This window comes from Myzus persicae, unplaced genomic scaffold (assembly GCF_001856785.1).
Source record: "Myzus persicae strain clone G006 unplaced genomic scaffold, MPER_G0061.0, whole genome shotgun sequence".
Lineage (NCBI taxonomy): Eukaryota > Metazoa > Arthropoda > Insecta > Hemiptera > Aphididae > Myzus > Myzus persicae.
In genome coordinates, this window is record NW_019104056.1 from 490415 (window position 1) to 511667 (window position 21253).

The following is a 21253-nucleotide window of genomic DNA, read 5'->3' on the forward strand; positions in this document are numbered from 1 at the left end:
AAACAGGGTATGGGGCTTAGCTACCCATTTTAAAATTGTACTCCCGAATACTACACTCGACGTCAATAATGGGTATTGTAAACTATAATACGATGTATTGTCGATTATTTGTTTGAAGACAAAAAACAAAGGTTGTTTTTATGACTTAAGAGGCATCAAGAGGTATAAACAATGTGTTCAACGATAAAGGTAACACGAAATATTTCGAACTCATGAAATTGAATTTGGATTTTTTTACCACATAAAGGACTTAAAACTACGCATGTTTTTCGGCACATGCAAAATACAACATTGAACATATTTTTATGCATGAATCAAAATTTTGGTCGAGTAAGTCAATTTTTTGAATAGAAAAAAAACTTTGTTAATGTAGAAAACATTTTTATCCAGGTGTGTCCGTCCAAGTACGTGAGCATAGTTACGATTGTTTGTATTAATATTTTACAACTGTTTTATACAAGGGCAGAACTCCGATTATGTCCAGGGTTGGCCCGGATAAACAAATACCGGGATATAATTTAAATAATACAACACATCATAAGTTATACATTTTATACATAAAGTCATAAACAAATAATTATAATTCTATAAAAATGAAAAATAACGAGCTATAAAAAGAAAAAACAAACCAGTAAATGTGTACTAGCCAGTAGGTATTACAAATTATCATCTGTGTATTTAATATAGTTTCGTTGGTACTAACTACTAGCCAATATTAATAGGAGCATTGCAAGTACCAAAATACCATAAAGCAGAGTTTCTGAGACTGTGAATATCGACTCACTGGCGATTACGATTTTTGAAACGGTTAAAACATAAATTATAAAAATATTAAGTAGGTATAATAAATCCCGAAAATTATCGAAGGGTTTTAAAATGATTATTATTATTGTTATTATTCATTATGATTCGTATCGTGCATTTAGTAATAATAATAATGGGTATTTTTGGCGATTTTAGGAAATTTTCAAGACCCTCGATCTCAAGTCAAAAGAAAAGGTCTTGAACTTCGGTGAGAATAATAAACTTCATAAAAACAAGGCCATTTCAATCACGATTACTTGAAAAGTTGTACAAGGAGATGGGAAGTTCTCATAAATCACTTCTCTTGTTCACTGAAGTATTTATTTTGAGCTCACGTATTTAACAGACATATTTTCGAAACCTAATGAACTAAGTTTATATTTTCAATGAACTGAGGAATCCAAGGAATCGATATATTTAGATTCATAAAAAAATTAGATATAGTTTAAAGGACAAAAATTACCGATTTTTTTTAAATTTGTATACAGAATTATAGTTAATTGCGTTGTATTAAAAAACGTTTAGAAACTATTAATTTAGCACCACAGCAGAGTGATCTTTCCTATAACTGGTTATAATATTTCAAACGAAATAAATATTTTGTGTATCGAAGAAGAAGAGGATGTTAGAAACGTACATGTATTTACTATTTATTTGATCTTGATACATAGTATGTGTCCGACAATTTAATTTTAGTTTTGATGGTAACAAAAATTCTACACCTTAGGTGGCCTTAAAAATGTCGCATTCAATTTTAAGCATTACTAAAATGTTTGAGAAGCACTGCAGTATATTGTCATTTATGCTAAGTAAGAAAACATTATTTTCTCATAGAGACTGGTCATTTTGCCTATGATGTTCAAATGGTATTGGGCAATACAAAAATATTTTATGTAAGGCACATTGTAAATAAATATTGAAAATAAAGCTCTTCAACAAAATACATTATTAATTCATTACTAACCTTCATTCATGGGTTGGTGCAATATTATTTTTCTGCATTCAACACATAACTACTTATGTCGAATTTTTTTACAAGTTAACGTTTACGTGTGTTTATAATTATAGTTAATTCATTATATCATTTAATTTTTGATAAACTCGAATTGTTCATTTTGATATTCATTAATAATATTATATGAATATATGATATTTTTTGAAAAAAACAATTGTCAGTCTTTTTAAATTTACACATGACCCAATATTATTCATAATTAATGAGTGCACTCCAAAAATATTATTAGGTATAAAACAATAAAATACAAACACCAGTGATACACTAACGGGTACTAGAAGATAATATGGAAAATTATTATATTTTAATGTATGATAGTAAATTATTGGTCACTTGAAATAGATTTATCAAATTGATAAATGCATTAAAACTAGTCAACGGTTCATTTGGCAATACACTACTTGGTTTGTATAAGCAGTTTTTTATCAACGTGTTATTGTAACAATTTAATTTGTCTAATTTGTCTAGTGATAAAATATATATGATTGAAAATTATATCCAAACAGTTCTAGACGATTTTGTCTTTAATGCACAATGTATCTATTTTTTTTAAATTGTATTTAAGCTAGTGCAGGAATTCGATTTTATAATATTGTTTTGTTTTAGATTTCAAATAAACTATTGTTTAACTTAAAACGATTTGCCTATTTGTTTCATTAACAAACAATTTATAAAATTAATATGGCGTTATTGTGTTACTTTCTTAATATTTTTCTGTGTATACTATCCGATATACAATGTCGGACAATTATACCACAGAAGTTATAGAACTATATAAAGGTTTTTTATTAAAAAATGTATTCACTTGTTTTTTAAAAACTAATTTAAATATTTATGATTTTTATCGATAAAAAATAGTATATTTAGAATTATTTAAATAATATTAATATAATTATGTTATCGCTTCTGATATGCCATGATGTATCTATTTTATTCTATATTTTATCTCATTTAAGCTAGTGCAGAAATTCAATTTTACAATATTGTTTTGTTCTTGATTTCATAAAATTAATTATTGTTTAAACGATTATCACCTATTTCTTTCCATTACCTTTAAACAATTTTTAAAATTAATAATATGTTATTTTTCTGTATCGGAAAATATCCGAGTGTTACAATATATTATATTGTCATTTATTATTTCTCGCCATCCGGTGGACTTTTTTTTCCCAACTCCATACCCATAGTATAATAGTGGCGAATATTTAAATATTGTATTCCTTTCAAGTGTTTTCATTTTACATAACAAAGACTTTAAAAGCAATTTCACGATAAACATTTCCAAGATAATATTATTGCAGTGACGTATATAATAGTATACCTATTTACCAATACGATACACTAAATTACAATATATAGCTACCAATAAATATTATACTTGAATGTGTATTTTATGCTAATAGTTTGTAGGAATAATACTATTATTTTTTTTAGCGATTTTAAATTTATTTTCAATAATTTATTATTTTTAATATACGTCCAAAAACCAAAATTTATAATAATAATATAAAGTATGCTCAGATTTCGGCCATTCTGTAACCCGATCGATATGTGATGTTTTATCACGGCAGTTTCAATCATTAAAATGTATGGAAAATTTAATAATGAACGCCTCCACACAGATTTTACTTTCCACAATATTTTGAAAATAATACCAAAGTCACTCTCGTTATCGAATACGTGTATTATCATCGGGAACTCAGGCATAATATAATAATTGATGTGTATAATTACAATTTTTTTTAAAAATTTTTATTGGGAAATTAACAATCTATAACAGTATAATGTATTATAAATACGTTTCAATTGATTTTATCAGAAGCAGATAACGTTAGTCGTCCGACGAATCGTATACCTAGGTCGGTATGATAGATAATATATGAGTACAAACTGTATAATAATGTATAAGCAGTCAGCGCTTGCCTTTTATTACTTTTTCGTAGGTATACCGAGTGATCCACATAACGCCAGATACTCATACTACAATTAAAACGTTAATAATTTATGAAAAAATATATTTTAGCTTAATTAAAAAACAAAATTTAAAAAAAATACTTTATTTAATCGTTTTTAAAATTTTTAATTTTTTTTTAATGACAACATGTCATTTTAATTACTTGATCCGAAACTGAATATTTTTAGAGTAGGTAGGTACTCCAATATATAAAAATCGAATTTTGGACGAGCAGCTTATGAGACATAAATATAAAAAGTTTAGTTAAGTACCCCGAAAAATTTTGGTCTATTACAAACTCTCCTCCATCCAATCTTTAAGTACTTATAAAATTATAATTTATATATTTACTTGTCCGTAATTTGATTTTTACAGATCGAAAATATACTATATACTCCTAATGAAGAGGCACTCCGTCCAGCGATGGGATTTTATTATATTGTGTTCTTCTTCGAGTAAATCTCTGCACCATTGAAGTTTTGGATTCTCAGGGATTAAAATTTAAAAACTATTATTGCAATGAGTACTGCCGCAAACTTGGATTAATGATAATTTTTAATTGAGTTAAGTTATTTGAAAAAAAACATTTAAAAAGTTTAAAGTTAACAGTATCCTAATTTTTTACTAACTTTTTTTACTAACTCAGTTAAGTTAAAAGTTAAATGGAAACTCACAATTAGTTTATTAAATAAAGATAAGTTATTATTTTTCTGTTTTTAATATATAAATAGCTAGTAATGTGGTTTAAGATGGTAAAAAGTAAATTAAATATGCAATATGTATCATCAATAATAGTTTTATGATATTTATTTTTTATTAATTTATGAATTAAAGTAATTTGTATTCGATTGAAAGTAACTCGTTATTTATTTATTAAGTTTATACGAATAAAAATCAGTCGAATGAAAAATTAAGTTAATGAAAATGAAATTTAAAAAAGTTAAAATTATTGTTTTAATTCGTTTATGCCCAAACTTGGGTACTGGTTCGATTTATAAAACCGCACGAAATCCAGTGTATGTAATAAATATTATCCAAACGGAGAAATGGGTTTTACAATTATTCGTCGTTGCAAATGTACCTACACGAATATAACATTATTTGATTTCGCTGCTACAGTGTTTGATAAAGTCCATTATACCCTCATAAATGGTATCACATTCCGCACTCGGTTCGGAATGTAATGTATTTTAAGCTTATTATTTTTATTCAAGTAAAAAACTACAAAAAATAAAAATCACCGAAAACTCTCTCCTGGCGCTCCGACCTAGGTATATATATACATTTTTATTATTTTAATGTGCTTTTGTCCTATATATATATATATATATATTGTATTTCGTTCGCAATGACGTAGTTTAAACACTACTCGAGAGAGATCCATTTCAGAGATATTCGTATGTCACACTTGAATGATATTATTATATTATATACCCTCGAAACGAGCTGAAGAGACTTATTTAATCACGAAAATTAATGTATTTCACGCACGTTGGGCGTGTCGGTATTTAGGTATGTGTGAGTAGGCATACTGTTTCGAAGTGAAAAACAACGTTCGAGCAGAGTTCGCAATTTCGTTGATCGTTTTGTTTCAGTAGTTTTGTCGTACACATTAAAATGTATATGTGGTTTTCGAATAGTGTTGCACCGTGAACGACTGTCAGCTGATAACCGCACCAGGTTTATTACTCGCGCAATCGCTTCTGATTGTCACATAAAATTATAATATCTATACTCGCTGGCGGCCCTATAAATTATAATACGATTATATTGTTATAAATTACTGTTGTGTGACAGTTTTCAGACGAAAAATCCGCCAAAAACAAACGAGTTTGTCGGCGTAGCGATACGGCTTCTGAAATATCTGTAATGACCATAATATAGGCTCTGATGTTATTATTATCACGCCATCGTGCCTAGAGGAGGGGGGGGGGGTGCAAGGGTTGTATCTCACCCCCATCGTCCCATAAATTCCCTCATTTGTGTCTATGTCTAACATCCTCCTATCCACATTAGATATATCTAGCAACGCCACTGTACGAGGCTCGTCCGAAAAATCAATTACCAGTGATTGTCTATCGATTAAACATCAATAACTGGTGGTCAGATATTAGCTATTATTTCACTTGGCATAATTAGAACGATATTACGATACCGTCTAGACCTGACCTGTTAATGAGCATTTTATTACAACCAACCACTCATATTATCTCCAAACTTTTATGCAATTCTGATTGATATAACTACCATGGTAAATAATAATACGGTTGGCTTACTATTGTGCTGAATACTTAAACACTGTTTCAACAAATCGTTAGAGCTTTTTTAATTAATTAAAGATCTTGCGATACTTAATACTCTACATTGCACGCTGTAGTGAAATCTTATTATTTTTTTTTTTATGAAAACACGTAGAACAACAATGACCTGAAAGAGCCACAAAGGCATGTTATTCCGGATGTAATGTTTTTATGCAATTAAACGGTTTTCACAAAGTAAATAAGTCGGGTAGTGACTGAGGAGAAAAATTAACGTTTCGAACCACTCAAGTAGTCAAGTATAATGTATACACAATCAGTGTTCAAAAATAAATAAACTCTACCATCAAATTTTGTAATGGTTGCATCTACAATAATTTAAAATTAATGATTCAATTAATTTTAAATACTATAGAGGTTAAGACTAATTTTGTTTAGACTTTATTTTAAAAGGTATGGATACAATTTATTTTTAAATAATTACTAGTACTAAACAATCGTATGTGTATTAAAATATTTGAAATGTAACTGATGGTACGGTTATGCTGCATTGCACTCATAAGTGCATTTTTTGTAATAGATTTAATGTTTGAAAAATCGAATAAAAATTGTAAAATGTTGTGTATGGCACTGCCGCACTGGATATGCTGTAGCAGCAGGAGAACGTATAAGCCCAAGTGAATCAACCAGTTTCGTCATTTGCCACGTGCAACACTTGCATGCATTAGGGGTGGCTTACACGGCAGCCATCCAACTGTTGAATGGAATCTGTGATAAAATTCATTGGTAGCTGAAAACGGATTTCCACTGCAACGACCATTGGTAGGTTTGGAAATAAAATTGATAATTACACATCCGCAGAATGACTTTCAACTGTTAAAATATTAGGGTGTACGCTGCACCAACAATTATATAATATATACCTATAATCATAAGCACCTCTCACAGATATCACATAATATTATATTCAAGTGCTAAGTACCCATTTATTTTTACGCAGCCTTCGGGTAAAGACTACACTTAATATTGCCAAACAACGTGAACATTGCTACGTTAGGTATTTACTATACGATACAATTAGCCCCTTGGCGAAGTGCACGAAGTAGAATATGTTATACTATTCCCACAATAGTATTGTATAATATAGAAGCTTTTATTTATAAATTACAGAACAACATTTTATTTTCACTCTAGAGCATTTCTCATTTCGTTACCCTGAAAGTATGATGATAAGTATAATTACTGTTTATTTTAAAGTTGAAAAAGGCTTGTGCATATACTATCAGACCGTAGTGTTGTATAGTTTGTTAATATATTTTTGTTACTATTGTAAGGACAATGTGTTGTTGATGGAATTTCATGAATTTTATAAATTATTATTTATTACAATAATGTTTTATGTGTATTGTGTATAATATATAGACGACATAACACCGAGTGATTCAATTAACGTACAGCTTATTATTTAAAAAGTATTAATGTGTATGAATTTTTTTTTTATATGGTTATAAGTCGTTACAAGACAACATTTTCGAAATATTGTTTTTTAACTACTGGAAACCATGTACAAATTTTTTTTCAAAAACATTTATACTTTTTTTTTAAATAATGTGTGTTCAATGACAAAATAATCACTTGGTATGTATTAATAGGTATATTAATTGGTAAGTTTTTTTACATTATCAAGAGCAGTTAATTTGTATATTAATAATTAAAATATGGAGCTCGAAATATAATTACAAATTTTTCTTTTTTTAAATAACAATATTCATGTCGTTTTCAGAACACTTAAATATTTATTATTTATATCACTTAGAAGTTAGAACCAAGTCTACAGTTCAAGTCACGGTTGTGAGAAAGATCATGGGTAGAAGTGATCAGAACCATGTTACATAGACAACATAGCTTAAAGCTCAAATGTACATCAGTTAACATTTCTAGTAAATGCGTTTTTGCGAGAAACAAAAAAAAAGACAGACGAATAAAGAGCGGAATGCACTCTAAGTGTATCATTTCGAAGAAAACCAACCCGACTTTATGTAGTGCCCTGTTTTAAACCAATGTCAAGATTTAATGGAAATAAAGTAGATAGCAATAGAATATATAGGTCCCTATACCGAACATCCGGTCTCTGAAGAAAGTACCTTTACACATTTCATTTGAAACAATTCAGCGGCAAAGATAGAAGAATGGTATGAACATTTTTTTTTTTCGAAACAATATATAGGTAATACAACAACAATTATACACCAATTGGATTTTTTAAATACTTTTACGACCTTGTGGGCACACAACAGTTAACCATTTTAACCGCAAAATCCTTATGTTATTTAAATAACCATCAAAATAATTTAACTTATAAAATGTTTAACTGCAGTGCAAACGAATACATACTAATTACTAAACTATACAAACGCACGGTATAGTATAGTAGGTAGTTATCGTCGCGTATTCAAATTAGGGCGAGATGTTTGATGTTTAATTCGATAAGCTGATAATTTAAGGTAATTACGTTTTACAGTTTTCAACGTGAATAATAATAGCGACCGTGACCTATTGTTTCTACTGAATAACATCACACATTTAAATTCTGTTTGAATATGCGTCCAGTAAAAGTTTTCCGACAAATGTGCATTTCAGTTGTTCTAGAAACTAAAACAATGAGTGTATAGTGATAATTACACGAAATTACAGTAGAGTTGAGGGTAAAAGTTTGAATCATCAGCAATAACGACAATAATTATATTATGTGAACCAGCTATAGTCTTGATACGAATTATTAATTCGTTACACACAGAAGACTTCACACAGTATATCGTAGGAGGTACACTATTATAGTATTATGTATTCGTAACAAGCATAATCATTTTTTTTATGGTTATCCTCCGTCCAAACCTAACCTAACCTTTTTTCATGTTTGAGTTACCTATAGGTACGCGATTTCGATGATTTCAAACAGGATTTCAAACAAAATGTCCAGCTCAAAGGAAGAATTTAAAAAATAAACGTCTGAACATTTATTGTTACTGTCGTTGTTACTTGTTGTTCATATTATTATTATTGTTTTAGGCGTTGCAAGAATTGTTAAACAATCGTTTAATTTAGATAAACATATCATAAAATACCTACAGTTCTAGATAGTAACAAGTTATGGATTTTGTCTGAAAAAAAGTATATTATAACAATAACATGTACCTATATTATCATAATATTATACGATATTTTATGCTAAAAGCATTTGCATACTATACAATGTTATCACTTATCAAACATGGTTTCTGAATGTGTTTAATTGCAATAGTAGTCATACTTAAACGTTCAAACGTGTGTTGAGATGTAAATAAAGCGAAAATAAAAAAAAATGCACTTATATCTTAAACTCCTGTTCGCGAATCTGCGCCGTGCAAAAATATTTTTTGTTCCGTCCTTTTAAGTCGGTACATATACAATGTTTACTCTCATATACGGAGTGCGTGCGCTTATATTATAATATATACACGTCATTCGCTTTTTAAACTTTTGTTTGGTTACGGTAATAATAATGTGCATGCGATATTGTAATATTAATAGTTTTTTGAATATTTAAACGTTAAACAATTTATTGCTTTACATTTTTCAGCTATCCGAGGAAATGTCATTTCAAAAGAACACATTCATCCGCGTAAATGGGTCACACACTGAACACATCGCAAGCGAATCGGCCTGAAAAGAAAACACGTGACTTTTAGCAGTTACATACGATCAGAGTTTATTAGTGTGTGACGTCGATGGAATAATATAATAGTCGTTTTGAAATGTGTACAAAATGCGCGAACATAGTCACATAATAATATCGTATACATATATAAGTGAATGATTACAATATAATAAATATACGTATTATGTATATTTATTATTTATATATAGTGAAGACGTATCGTTATTATTATTATTATTAATGGTGTTGTCATTACTCGCAAATAAATTGTTATTTCTGGTTACTGGTATATATGGTTGTATAGTGAAAATATTATTATAAACGATCGGATTGGCTTTTAACGTTCACAGTGGCACATTCACGAGGACACGGTTTTCCAATTATTATACGAGGGTGAGAGCCAAACATCATCAAAAGCTTATTTGAACAAAAATGTTATAATATTTATCGCAAAAACTGTACCTATATATTATTAAAATTCTGCACTGCTACTAAACGGTATATCAAAGGTGTGTTTAATCATTTTTTTAGAGGGGGGGGCGACTAAATTTTGTTTCCATTACCATTAGCCCGACGATATTACTATTGAAGATTTTTCTGAATATTGAAGAAACTAACGGAAATCCAAATTTGTATGAACCATATAATATTATGTTCGCATTATCGCCAAGATACGATAAAAAATATAATTATTATACTTTCATGATAACGTCGAATAATATACAATTTTTAACAGTGTGCCCATATACTAAACTACAAAATATTAATGTTTTTTTTTTAATTTTAATAAATGTTCACATAGTAACATAATAATATTATCTAAGCTATATACTAATATAATAATATTACATTTAATAACATTCAAATCACATATTTGTATTACATCATTTATCAAATTTAAAACTAAATAGAGCTCGCCCCCCCCCCCCATTTAAAATACAGCTCTGTGCTATATTATATTGCGAAAATGTCAATTTTAAAATTTTAAATATCAACATATTAATATAATTATATGTACAAATTGTAAAATTATATATTATAATAATATCGTATGGAGGTAAGTATAACCTCGAAAATGTTCGATATCGGTTTTCTAACGACTGTTTGCGATACAGTTTCGGCAAGGCCCATAATACTACGTCCGGAACAATGTCAGTATAGTTTTTAACCAATCATTAGCAGGCCGTTGAACGTTCCTACCTGCAGCGCACAATATGTCTGGTAAATGTATACTTGTGTATACTTTGTCCATAAATAATAACATGTTACAGTAATAATATAATATTATAATGATATCAAGTCACAATTCGAGTTTCTCTGAACAAACCCCCGCATTGTCCAACAATTGGTGACGATTTCAAAATTACAAAAGCCGTAAAAGGACGACACTATAATAAGTACGCACTTATTACTCGTACCTATTTAATGGTTTTGATAAAAGCGATTTTGATTGTATTTTAAGAAAAATTGAATACATTTAAAACTATTTATTGATTTCAAGAAATAATAATCCTAAATCGGCTAGTGCATTATTACTTATCAGTACACCGTGGGTTGATGCTCTATGCCGAAATTATAATACAATACTTTTTTAATTAGATAAAAATCGGTCGAATGCTAAAACCGTGGCAAAATAAGTGGCACATTTAAATCATAAAAAAATGGAGTCTGAAAAGGGTTTAAAAGAGTTTCTACTTTTTCAATATCGTGATTATGTACGAAAAATATTATTCAAGCGTTAGAAATTCACAGAATAACTGAATTCTAAAACAACAATGTGATATTTTTAATGTCAACGGATTAAATTGTACTACCTACCTCGTGCAGGTGAATCCTACTAAACGTTTTTTTATTTAACAAACGTTATTATGTGTCTTTTTGATGAGTATCTATATAGGTGTAACGGGCGGGTGCCTAAATAATTATTCAGATAGTTGAAAACAAACAAAAAAAAAACATTGCGGTGCATGTCAAAACGATAAAAATCTTTACGTAACATATAGGTATATGAATACAATTTATCCAAAAGCGTAAAATATTGTTTTATAAACGGCGGACGTTGAAAAAACATTGTTCGTCGTCGCGATCGTCTCGATTTAGGAATTTATTATTTACGACGCGTGTCTGCGCTGCAAAATGTCTTACAGCAACGCGTGTCGCACATCTGGGATACGCTTTCGGTGTGCACATTCACACGGTATAAACGTACATTTTTTTGGTCCCGAAAACACGGGATCGATGGAACCCAAGACCCTAGAAGCGTCCCGCAATCTATACCCCGAAGGGTTTCTTAAGCGTATCTCCAAGCAGAGGTTCCATCGCCGTCTCGTTTAGTTTGAAACCGGAGAGAGACGATATCATATAATTGAGACTCATTCGTAACCGTCGGTAGGTATCGTGTCAATATCGTATCAATTACATACATATACTGATGCGTAGGTCGTAAGTAACACATAATTTATTATTGTTGTAAAACAGAAGTCAGCGGTGTTCCCATCTCTGCAGAATATCGACGACGTGATGGAGGGCGATCGAGCTCATACTCTACACAACTATACACTCTTTGATACGCGGAAGGTCGCGCTCTCGACGACTCGCACGCATTGATAATCAACTTATCGATGTTTTGGAATTTTTCTTTTTTAACATCGATATTCGTTTTTTATAACAGTTAAATTTAGTGCGCCAATTATAATATTCTGTTTTTATAGCCGAGATACAATTATTTGTAAACACCGAATGAAAAAAACTTACGGTCGACACCCTGAAATAGCTGCAGGTGAGGTGCGTTTCAGGCCCCAGCTCAATAGGTTTGACGGATGCGTTGTTTATTCGGCTGGTACCGAATTGGTTCCCAAGGCCCAAGCCCCTACCCCCACAAGCTGAATTGTTCACTGTTTCAAAAAGGTTATTTTATTCAGATGAGCAGAAGTGATTACCGTTTCTGTTCGGGTCAAATAGTTAAAATTTTAATTTTTCAGCAATTTTTTATAATTCTTGGCAATATTAAATCATATAATAAAATATTACCAACACCCATCCTAATATTTGTTTATTTTATGGACACATTTATAAAACATATTTTGAAGTGTTATTAGCACATTATAATATCGCATATGTATATATCGTTGTCATAATGTAATTTTTGTATTTCCTTGAAGGTCTCAGCACTTAGAATCACTTCTTAAAACCATTATACTCTGCAATTAAAGATATGATTTTTAATCAATTTCAAGATATTCAATGGATGAATAAATCATCTTTTTAAATATATGGTTTTCTGTTTTGTAGTTTAAAATGTTAAAATAATACCAAAATAAAATATGTGAAATCATGAACTTACAACATTTTGTTTTGAGTATAGCTAAAAACGTATCAAATAATTATTTTTATCAGAAAACTTCACTGCTTATTTATATTTTATACTTGTTGGTAATTGGTATGTTATTTAAGGAACGATACCAAACGAATACATTTTGAAAACAATTTTAAATTATATTTTTTGTACTGGAAACAATACTATTTCGCCATAATTTAACCAAAAAACCAAATAAACAGTAACAGAGATGATTGATCAGAACGACGCTTCCTCAAAATTCAACTGCTTGATACCTATATAAAAACGTATCGAATGATTTATTTTCGGAAGTCTTTTAAGAGCAGTATACTTTAGATACGTAGTATACAGAGTGGTTCACTAACAGTGGTTACAACTAGTTTTTTTTCTTTAATAAAGCGCTTATAGAAATTCTTAATTTTGGAATTTAAAGGTATATAGTTAAACTTTTTTTTTTCAAATAATTAAATTTTTATGAAATTTAAGGTTTGTCTTACGACTATACAAATTAAAAACACATTTTTTTCAGAGAAATTTCAGTTTTTTTTTCTTACAAGCAGAATATTTAAGTTATCTAGAGTTATCTACAAGGAGCCTTGTATTAAATTTTTAAGATTTTTGACCCAACAAATATCATTTTATTGACAATTTTAGAAAAAAAAAACTAAAAAAATTGAAAATTGGAAATGTCGGTAACAGCTTAAAACGAATCAAAATATTTTTAAATTTTATCAAATTAATGAATTGATAATATAAGCATATACTGTAAATTTGTATTTGCAGTTATTCGTTTTTTAATTACAACAAAATAAGAAAATCGTTACGTAAATATTCAGAGAAAATGTCTAGTCAAATCTATTGTTATTTTTTTTCTAGAGTTACACTTAAAACCAAAATCGATGTTTTTGAACCCTGGTTTCGCGTAAAAATTTCCGTTTTCCCTTAATTTTTTGTTTGTTTTCCTGTCGCTTTTCAAAACTGTTGGGAATTTTAATCTCCCGAAAGCACCAACTAGATTCACTTTCTTACTAGAAAAGTTATTGTAGAAGAAAATCAAAACACTCACTGCCCCGAACCGTGCAGATGACAGGCATACAAATAAAAAACACACATCATTGTAAGCTCAATACATTCATCGCTTCACTCAAAATCTAAAATAAGTTAGGCCACTCCTTAAATGGTAAATAATTTTAGTATTTTAAAATATGGTAGGTTTGTGGGTACTGTCTAAAAATCAGAATTTTGATTAATTAATTGTTCAAAGACACAATCGGAGTGAACATGTATAATTAATCAACCTGTAGTATTTTTATGGTGACGTTAGTTATTGATAGTTGATTAGTCATGTACATTTTTTTTCATAGTGATATTTCTATTTTCTTCAAAACAAATTCTTATAAGGTCTCATACAGAATCATTATATTATTATTCATTTAATAATAACAATGATGTTTATTTCTTGTAAAAACAGCCAATATGCGTACATGATATAATAAATTACATTAAAAGATACAAACTCCCATATAAGCATAGGTAATGCTTGTGGTGGGGATGAAAAGTTTGAGTTCATTACAATTTACATTTTACAATCAATTTTTTAATTAATTGATCTGAAGTGAAATATTTTTCTAGTCACAGGGTAATTTTTTGAATTTCTCATATCATTTTCAAACTAATTGTGACCATTTTTTTGATAGTTTAGGGTAAACAAATCTCTAATTAAAATCGTTTTTTTTTAAATGCAGCGGTATATTTTATTATTGCTTTTGACTATAATAAAAATGTCCAGTTCCACAGGCATAAACCAACTCAAATATCCAGCACTCTCTTTTATAAATATTTAATAACGAGACGTTTTCAATTACTCTGATCGAGATAGCTTTTATTGCACGCACAATAGCTAGTACATCCACACACATTGGTACAACATTTTACTCTATTAGGTACCTACAACTCGTAAATATATCATTAAATATGTATGTTCATCGTAGATTATTTTAAGCGGGTTTATGTAGACCAATTGTACTGTGAACAAGGGTTAGATGAGTGGTTCAGTACCCAGCTCAATTGGGTGGGTGAATGGGTGGTAATAATACAGGTACATCGTGGTTTCAATATATGCACACAAAAACTGTTTAACATAATAATATAATATTTGTGTCCCTTATGAAAGTGATAATAATGGTGACCAACGAGTTATGTTAAAAATGAAAGAAAAAAACCAATTTATTGGAAACAGCTAACATTAATAAATTATTATTTATTGTTACGATTACTGTGCAATACATTATATTATTTTGTATGTACGACGGCGACGACAGCGGCGGCTCGTTTATTACGCCCTAGGACTGTGTGTTTATGAGAGGCCGTTTCGAAATCCAAACAATTATACAGTGCACGTGCATTAAATATTATTGTCACGACCTATTTTTCGATCCCGGATACAGCGTCGTGGTTCGTCTGGAAAACACTGTTAACAAATAACAATACATTATGTACAATAATCATAAAAAATATATATATATATAAATATAACGGATATTGCAGTATATACTCGTTGTATTTCCGGATGGGAAATGACACGTGGGGGGTAGGCTGACGAATTTGTGTATTTTAAACTCATTTCTAAGGAGGACGACGCCGCATAAATGTATCATTTGAAATGTATTTTTTTAGCATTAATACTATGTTTTTGCGATATTTAATGAATTTTACTTTTGTTTGGTATACAGTTGGATATAAATGTCTAGATCACTTAAATATGCCACAGCGGTGTGGTCTGGTATAGCTGAATTCCTTATTCGTTGTGTACGCCGTCCAAACACGAAAACTATCTGAACATTTTATGCATCATATACAATTAAATCACCGACAACCTGTCGCACACTGTCTGCTATGTACGGGCGTATAATCATAATTAATTATTAATGTAATTATTTTTCTCCAGACAGTGTCACCATATACCTATATTTTTACTTCAATACATACGCTTCTCGACCATTCCGACCTTCGTACGGACTCCGATTTGATATGTACATATCTACACCACCTCGCCTACCTGCCGCGCACTGGTATATCCAGTGGACATAGGACATGTTTTTTTAAAAAAAAAAGTGACGTGGCGGTGGAAAAAAATAAACCGGAGAAAAAATGTACGAACACGCGGAAGAAGTTTCCGGTATTAATATTACGCTGTCGGGTTATTACCCCATACACATATTATAAAGTAACCGGACGGCGGCGCGATGTCGTCGCTCGGATGACGAGAGAGGGTGCGTACTACGAATGGAAAGTCCTATACATATCCGCCACCGCCGCCGCCTCCTATCCACGGACGACGTGCAGCGCGCCCAGCATCACTCGCGTGGCGTTAGAAGGGGGATGTTTGTGGCCGGGGGTGGCTGGATTGGAGCTGCGCGAGGGAGGAAGGTGGTTTACGGAAAGTCGAGGCTGACGCGGACCGCGTGTCGGGCGGGGAGGTGGCCGGATGGGGTGGACGGGGTTGGTGCCGATGGTCTCGCCGCCGGTGCTCACTGCACGAACCGTCGCAGTTGTCGTGTGCCGGGGAATCAGTTTTGGCGGACCATCGTCGGAGGACGGACGGGCAGACAGGACCTGCACCATTGTCGTCGAGTTCGTCGTCTTCGTCTTAGTCTTCGGTATAATACATTATCCAATAGAGTTGTGAACGTCGACAAAGTATTTTCGAATGCACTTGAACAAAAAAATAATAATTATTATTTTTTGAACCAATGTTGAGTCTTCAGTACGCTGTTGCTGATGGTGATGGTTTCGAACCCGGCGACTGGCGCCGTCGCTTAACCCTCCGTGACACATAGTCGCAAACGCCACTTGTTGTTGTCTTCGCCGTCCGAGGCCCACTGACACACGCGTTCAGCGCCTGTTTCGGTGAGTCCACTTTTTTAAATTATTTTATTATTCCAGTAAAAATTAAGGGCTGTATTTTATCATCGTTATCAAACTTACCGACAGTTAATCATATTCATAGTTATTATCATTATCATATAACTTTAAATATATAACTAGTTCATATGAAAACGGGCTACTACCCGTCTAAATAAAATTAATAAATAAATAAAGATGACGTGATTGGGCATATTTTCTCCACAATGAATGATCTCCGTTGATTATCAGAAAATCTTTTATAAATGTGTGTTAATGAATGCACTGTGTGAAATCGAGTATCATGCCTTTAGCGACATCACACTCACTTGAAAGAGACTTTGGGAGTTTCGTCGTAACTGCATAGATCGGTATATTTTGTCATATTCCTTGGGCAGTCATGTTTGACTTTTTAAGGTTTGCGTAATTTATCAATCACAATATAAGTATCTTGATCGACCTACGCATTATTGACTAACACTGATCGATCGTCTGTCCGTTGATATTTAACTAATCCAGTTTTATAATATTAAAGATTTGTCCTCTCGTTAATTATTTTGTCAACGATTAATGTATACAGCTTCACAGCTGCAGTCCTTAAACCAAACATTTAATTGACTTGTTTAGTGCAGTTTTTGGCCACCGACCTGCCATAGTAATGTTGTGAAATCATAACGTTAAATATTAGGTACTACGACTCGCACATACAAAGTGCTATGAGTGGGTACACGGCGGGTGATGGGTACATTTGTTTATTTACCGCATTTTCGCGGCTGCAAGACGTGCGACGAAACAAAGTTAATACTTTATAGTTTCTTTGGTTTTGTTTTTATAACAATTAATTATATTTATGTGTCGATATAGCACGTTGTGTCGTGGTTTTCGCCAACCACACTGTCGGTGTTACCTCGACGTGTGTACATAAATACGAAAGAGGAAGGCGCAATAACCGTTTTTAAAACGAAAAGTGGTTTAGAGATCTATATGTATGTTTAGATTATTTAGAATACCTACTTTACCGGTGTGTTTGTTAACAGTTCTAAAAATATTTTTTACATAATTTTAATTAGTTTTCCTAAACAAAAAAAAACTAAGCTTCTTACTTTTTGCGTTTTAAAATACTTTCAAAAAGTTAATATTTTTGGAAATGATGCGAATTCGGTTTATTTGGTAATGCTAGGTAAATTATAAATATGGTTTTGTAAATTTTGCTTATGAAATTGATTTAGATGTTGTTAACTTATATGTATTTATTTCATTTTCTTTTAAATGTTAAAAATCAATAAAAGTAAATAAATACGTTTTATAACTTCATCAAAATTCAAATGTAATGTACGATAGTAGATGCAAGTTATATACAATAAGAAAAAAATAAAATAAAAATGTGGTTTTTCAGAAAGATTCAATATATCTACAACTCATTTTTATATTAGAAATTAAATAGGATATTACAATGTTTCAAAATTTAGAACTCCTACATTCAATATAATAATTATCAAAAAAATAATAAACTAAGTTTAAAATATTAATGTTTTTAGTTCTGTGAAAATGGACATTCTAAATTTTGCGACTACTAGTAGTTGACTCGGAATAATGTCTCGTGTAATATTAAACATAAATTATATTTTTATGATGTAGTTCATTATATATATCATTATCTATTTGCAATTTATTCAAACTTCTTAAACATTGTTTTTAATAATCAAGAAATACATTTTATGTAGAAAAATAAGTTAATATATTTCATTTTCATCGACATTTTAACAGCATAGTGGTCTTAAATCAATGTCAAAAACATGATAAAAATTTAACGTAATATGACACAAAAACTAATTGAAGTAATTCGATGGCATATAATCAAAACCGTTACAATATTTTATACTCACAATGTTTAAGAGATATTCATAAATAAATTGTAAATTTTAATTAATAGAATTTGTCATATTATTATTATTTGTACACAACATAAACAATACAATTGACAACCAAAAGTATATTTATACTTCTTGCGGGGTGCAGCTTTGGTTAAATATGCGCATGCTAAGTAGTTTTAAAAATATAATATCTGAATATTTCCTCTGTTACAAACCCTCTGGCAGATAAAAAATAATCCGATTAAAAAATTATAGCCCAAAGGCGAAAGCACTATATTATAATGTAATAATAATATATAAAACGTATTTTACAGCGTACGCATTGGTCACTAAAACGCATAACGATGACGCACAATATTATAACACGCATTATAACCTACATATACACAGATGCTTTATTTAAATTTATCGACATTATTAATTTCGTTTTTCTCTGAGTTACAAATTTGATAAATTACGCGAAAACATCATCGTGACACCGAAATCGATTAAATTGTTAAATTAGGCCACCGACTTAACGTTCGGGTCAACGAAATTGAAATAATATGCATGTTTAGTCAAACGTCGGTAAATGCTTACAGCCTGAACCTTGCTTATTTTGCAAGTCTTTTGACTTGTATATGAAGAGGATCTTTATTCAATATTTGCAGAATAAATTGTAAACATAAATACAATATTATAACTTTCTTCTCGTCCGAGAGAAGACATAATAATATTAATTTGTTTTCCTTCTTTTATATTTTTAGCATACAAAATATACAAAGGTTATTTATCTTACATAAATATAATTTAAATTTTTATATTATACATATAACAATGTACATTTCAATTTTTTTAAGATTAGAAATTGTTATGTTGAATTTAGTTTTGAGAATGGACGAATTACTTCATATAAATAATCGTCTGGAATGTTAAATTCATTTCTGTCTTCGTCGAACTTTGGACAGTTGTAGACGACGATGTGCTTGATGCAGTTGTTTGTTTTATATGTATAACGAAACTAGGATAACCCATAGGCAACTTAAAGGCAAACTTCATCGAAACTAAAAATGAATTTAAAACCCTACCCACTCACAGCTTATAATATACACGATTACTATAATTAGTATTACCATTACTATTTACTATAATTATTATTTAGTAATTGTTTTTCACTTTAATATTGAACACCCACCCATCCCTAAATATTTTTTTAAAAAAAACCGAGAAGCGACTGCTTCTCAAAGACCACTTAGTTTCGCCACACGGTGCATGAGGGTGGATCTGTTTTTGTCATCGATCATCATAAGGTGTATATGTGTATATTGAGTGTGGCCAATTCTTATAGTCGATTGAGAATTACCTCTTTTTTTTTTCTATTTAGACCTTTGTACATATTTCGACTAGACTTTAACAGAGTATTTGATTTCTTTTTGACATAATATTTTATTATGTTATAAGGATATATTTTATACAAATAAAGTGTAAAATAAAATAAAAGTTTTGCATCTAATAATATTCACGCTTGTAAGAGTACATATTACAATTGTGTATCACGCAGAGTTGTGTTATTTTATTTTTGTCTCCACGTCGTCGTGGATATTATATTATTATTATTTCTTTTTTTGTACCATAAAATGGAACGATCGCACTCGCGAGGCGCATATTATTATTATAACATTATAATAAGTGTGCGAGTGAAGGTTTATTATTGTCGATACGTTTTCAGCAGCAATATTTCAGTTCCTATTCCTACTGATGTTTTCAGAGACGACGGCGGCGACGACGACGAAAATACTAACACTTCGTAGAAAAACATTTTTGCGTAATAACACGAAACAAGCTTATTCCGTTTGCAGCCATTTTCGCCATTTCTCGTTATTCTATTATTATATACGAAGTACATTATAGGCCAACTCGTAATTTATTATATATTATGTATTATGGATATTTATAGTTACATGTTTTCCGAATTCCCGTTTGAAGGTTTCCCAATTTAAATCGTATATATTTTGTGCGAAAACCCAGAACTCAGCAGGCAGCAGGAGCACAGCTCCTTTGCACTATAAGGCAGTGAGTTGCAACAGGAAAATATCATTATGAATATATTTGTACATACCGTCACATAATGAGAGTATTACAACGGGGCCATAAATATATTATAATAAACCCACTTACGCACATAGTACCAAATGGAAATCCTACTGGAAAAAGACCACTGGGATTGAAATGGGGGGGGGGGGGCGTAGTAAGGAAAGATGTAGAAGCATTAGGAGGATGATCCGATTGGAAGATAAAGGCGACGGCTATTGAAAATTTGAGGCAATGTTGTACACCGGGATGGTCCTAGTGGACGATTTACCTGAGAATAAGAATAAGATATTTATTTATAGTTAATCGGTTTTCGATTTCCCATTTAAAGGCATTCTCGA

The 21253-nt window shown here is 30.6% G+C and overlaps 1 protein-coding gene across 4 annotated transcripts in view; it reads left to right on the plus strand.

Moving 5' to 3' along the window:
• The first annotated feature begins 16644 nt into the window (after positions 1-16644).
• Positions 16645-21253, plus strand: part of LOC111038139 — an 82512-nt gene continuing 77903 nt past the window's right edge. For 2 of the 4 annotated variants that reach the window (XM_022321100.1, XM_022321103.1), the window contains exon 1: positions 16645-16974. The gene's annotated coding sequence lies outside the window, so the exon portion shown is untranslated. The remainder of the gene's footprint in view (positions 16975-21253) is intronic. The other 2 variants (XM_022321101.1, XM_022321102.1) reach the window with 2 other exon arrangements.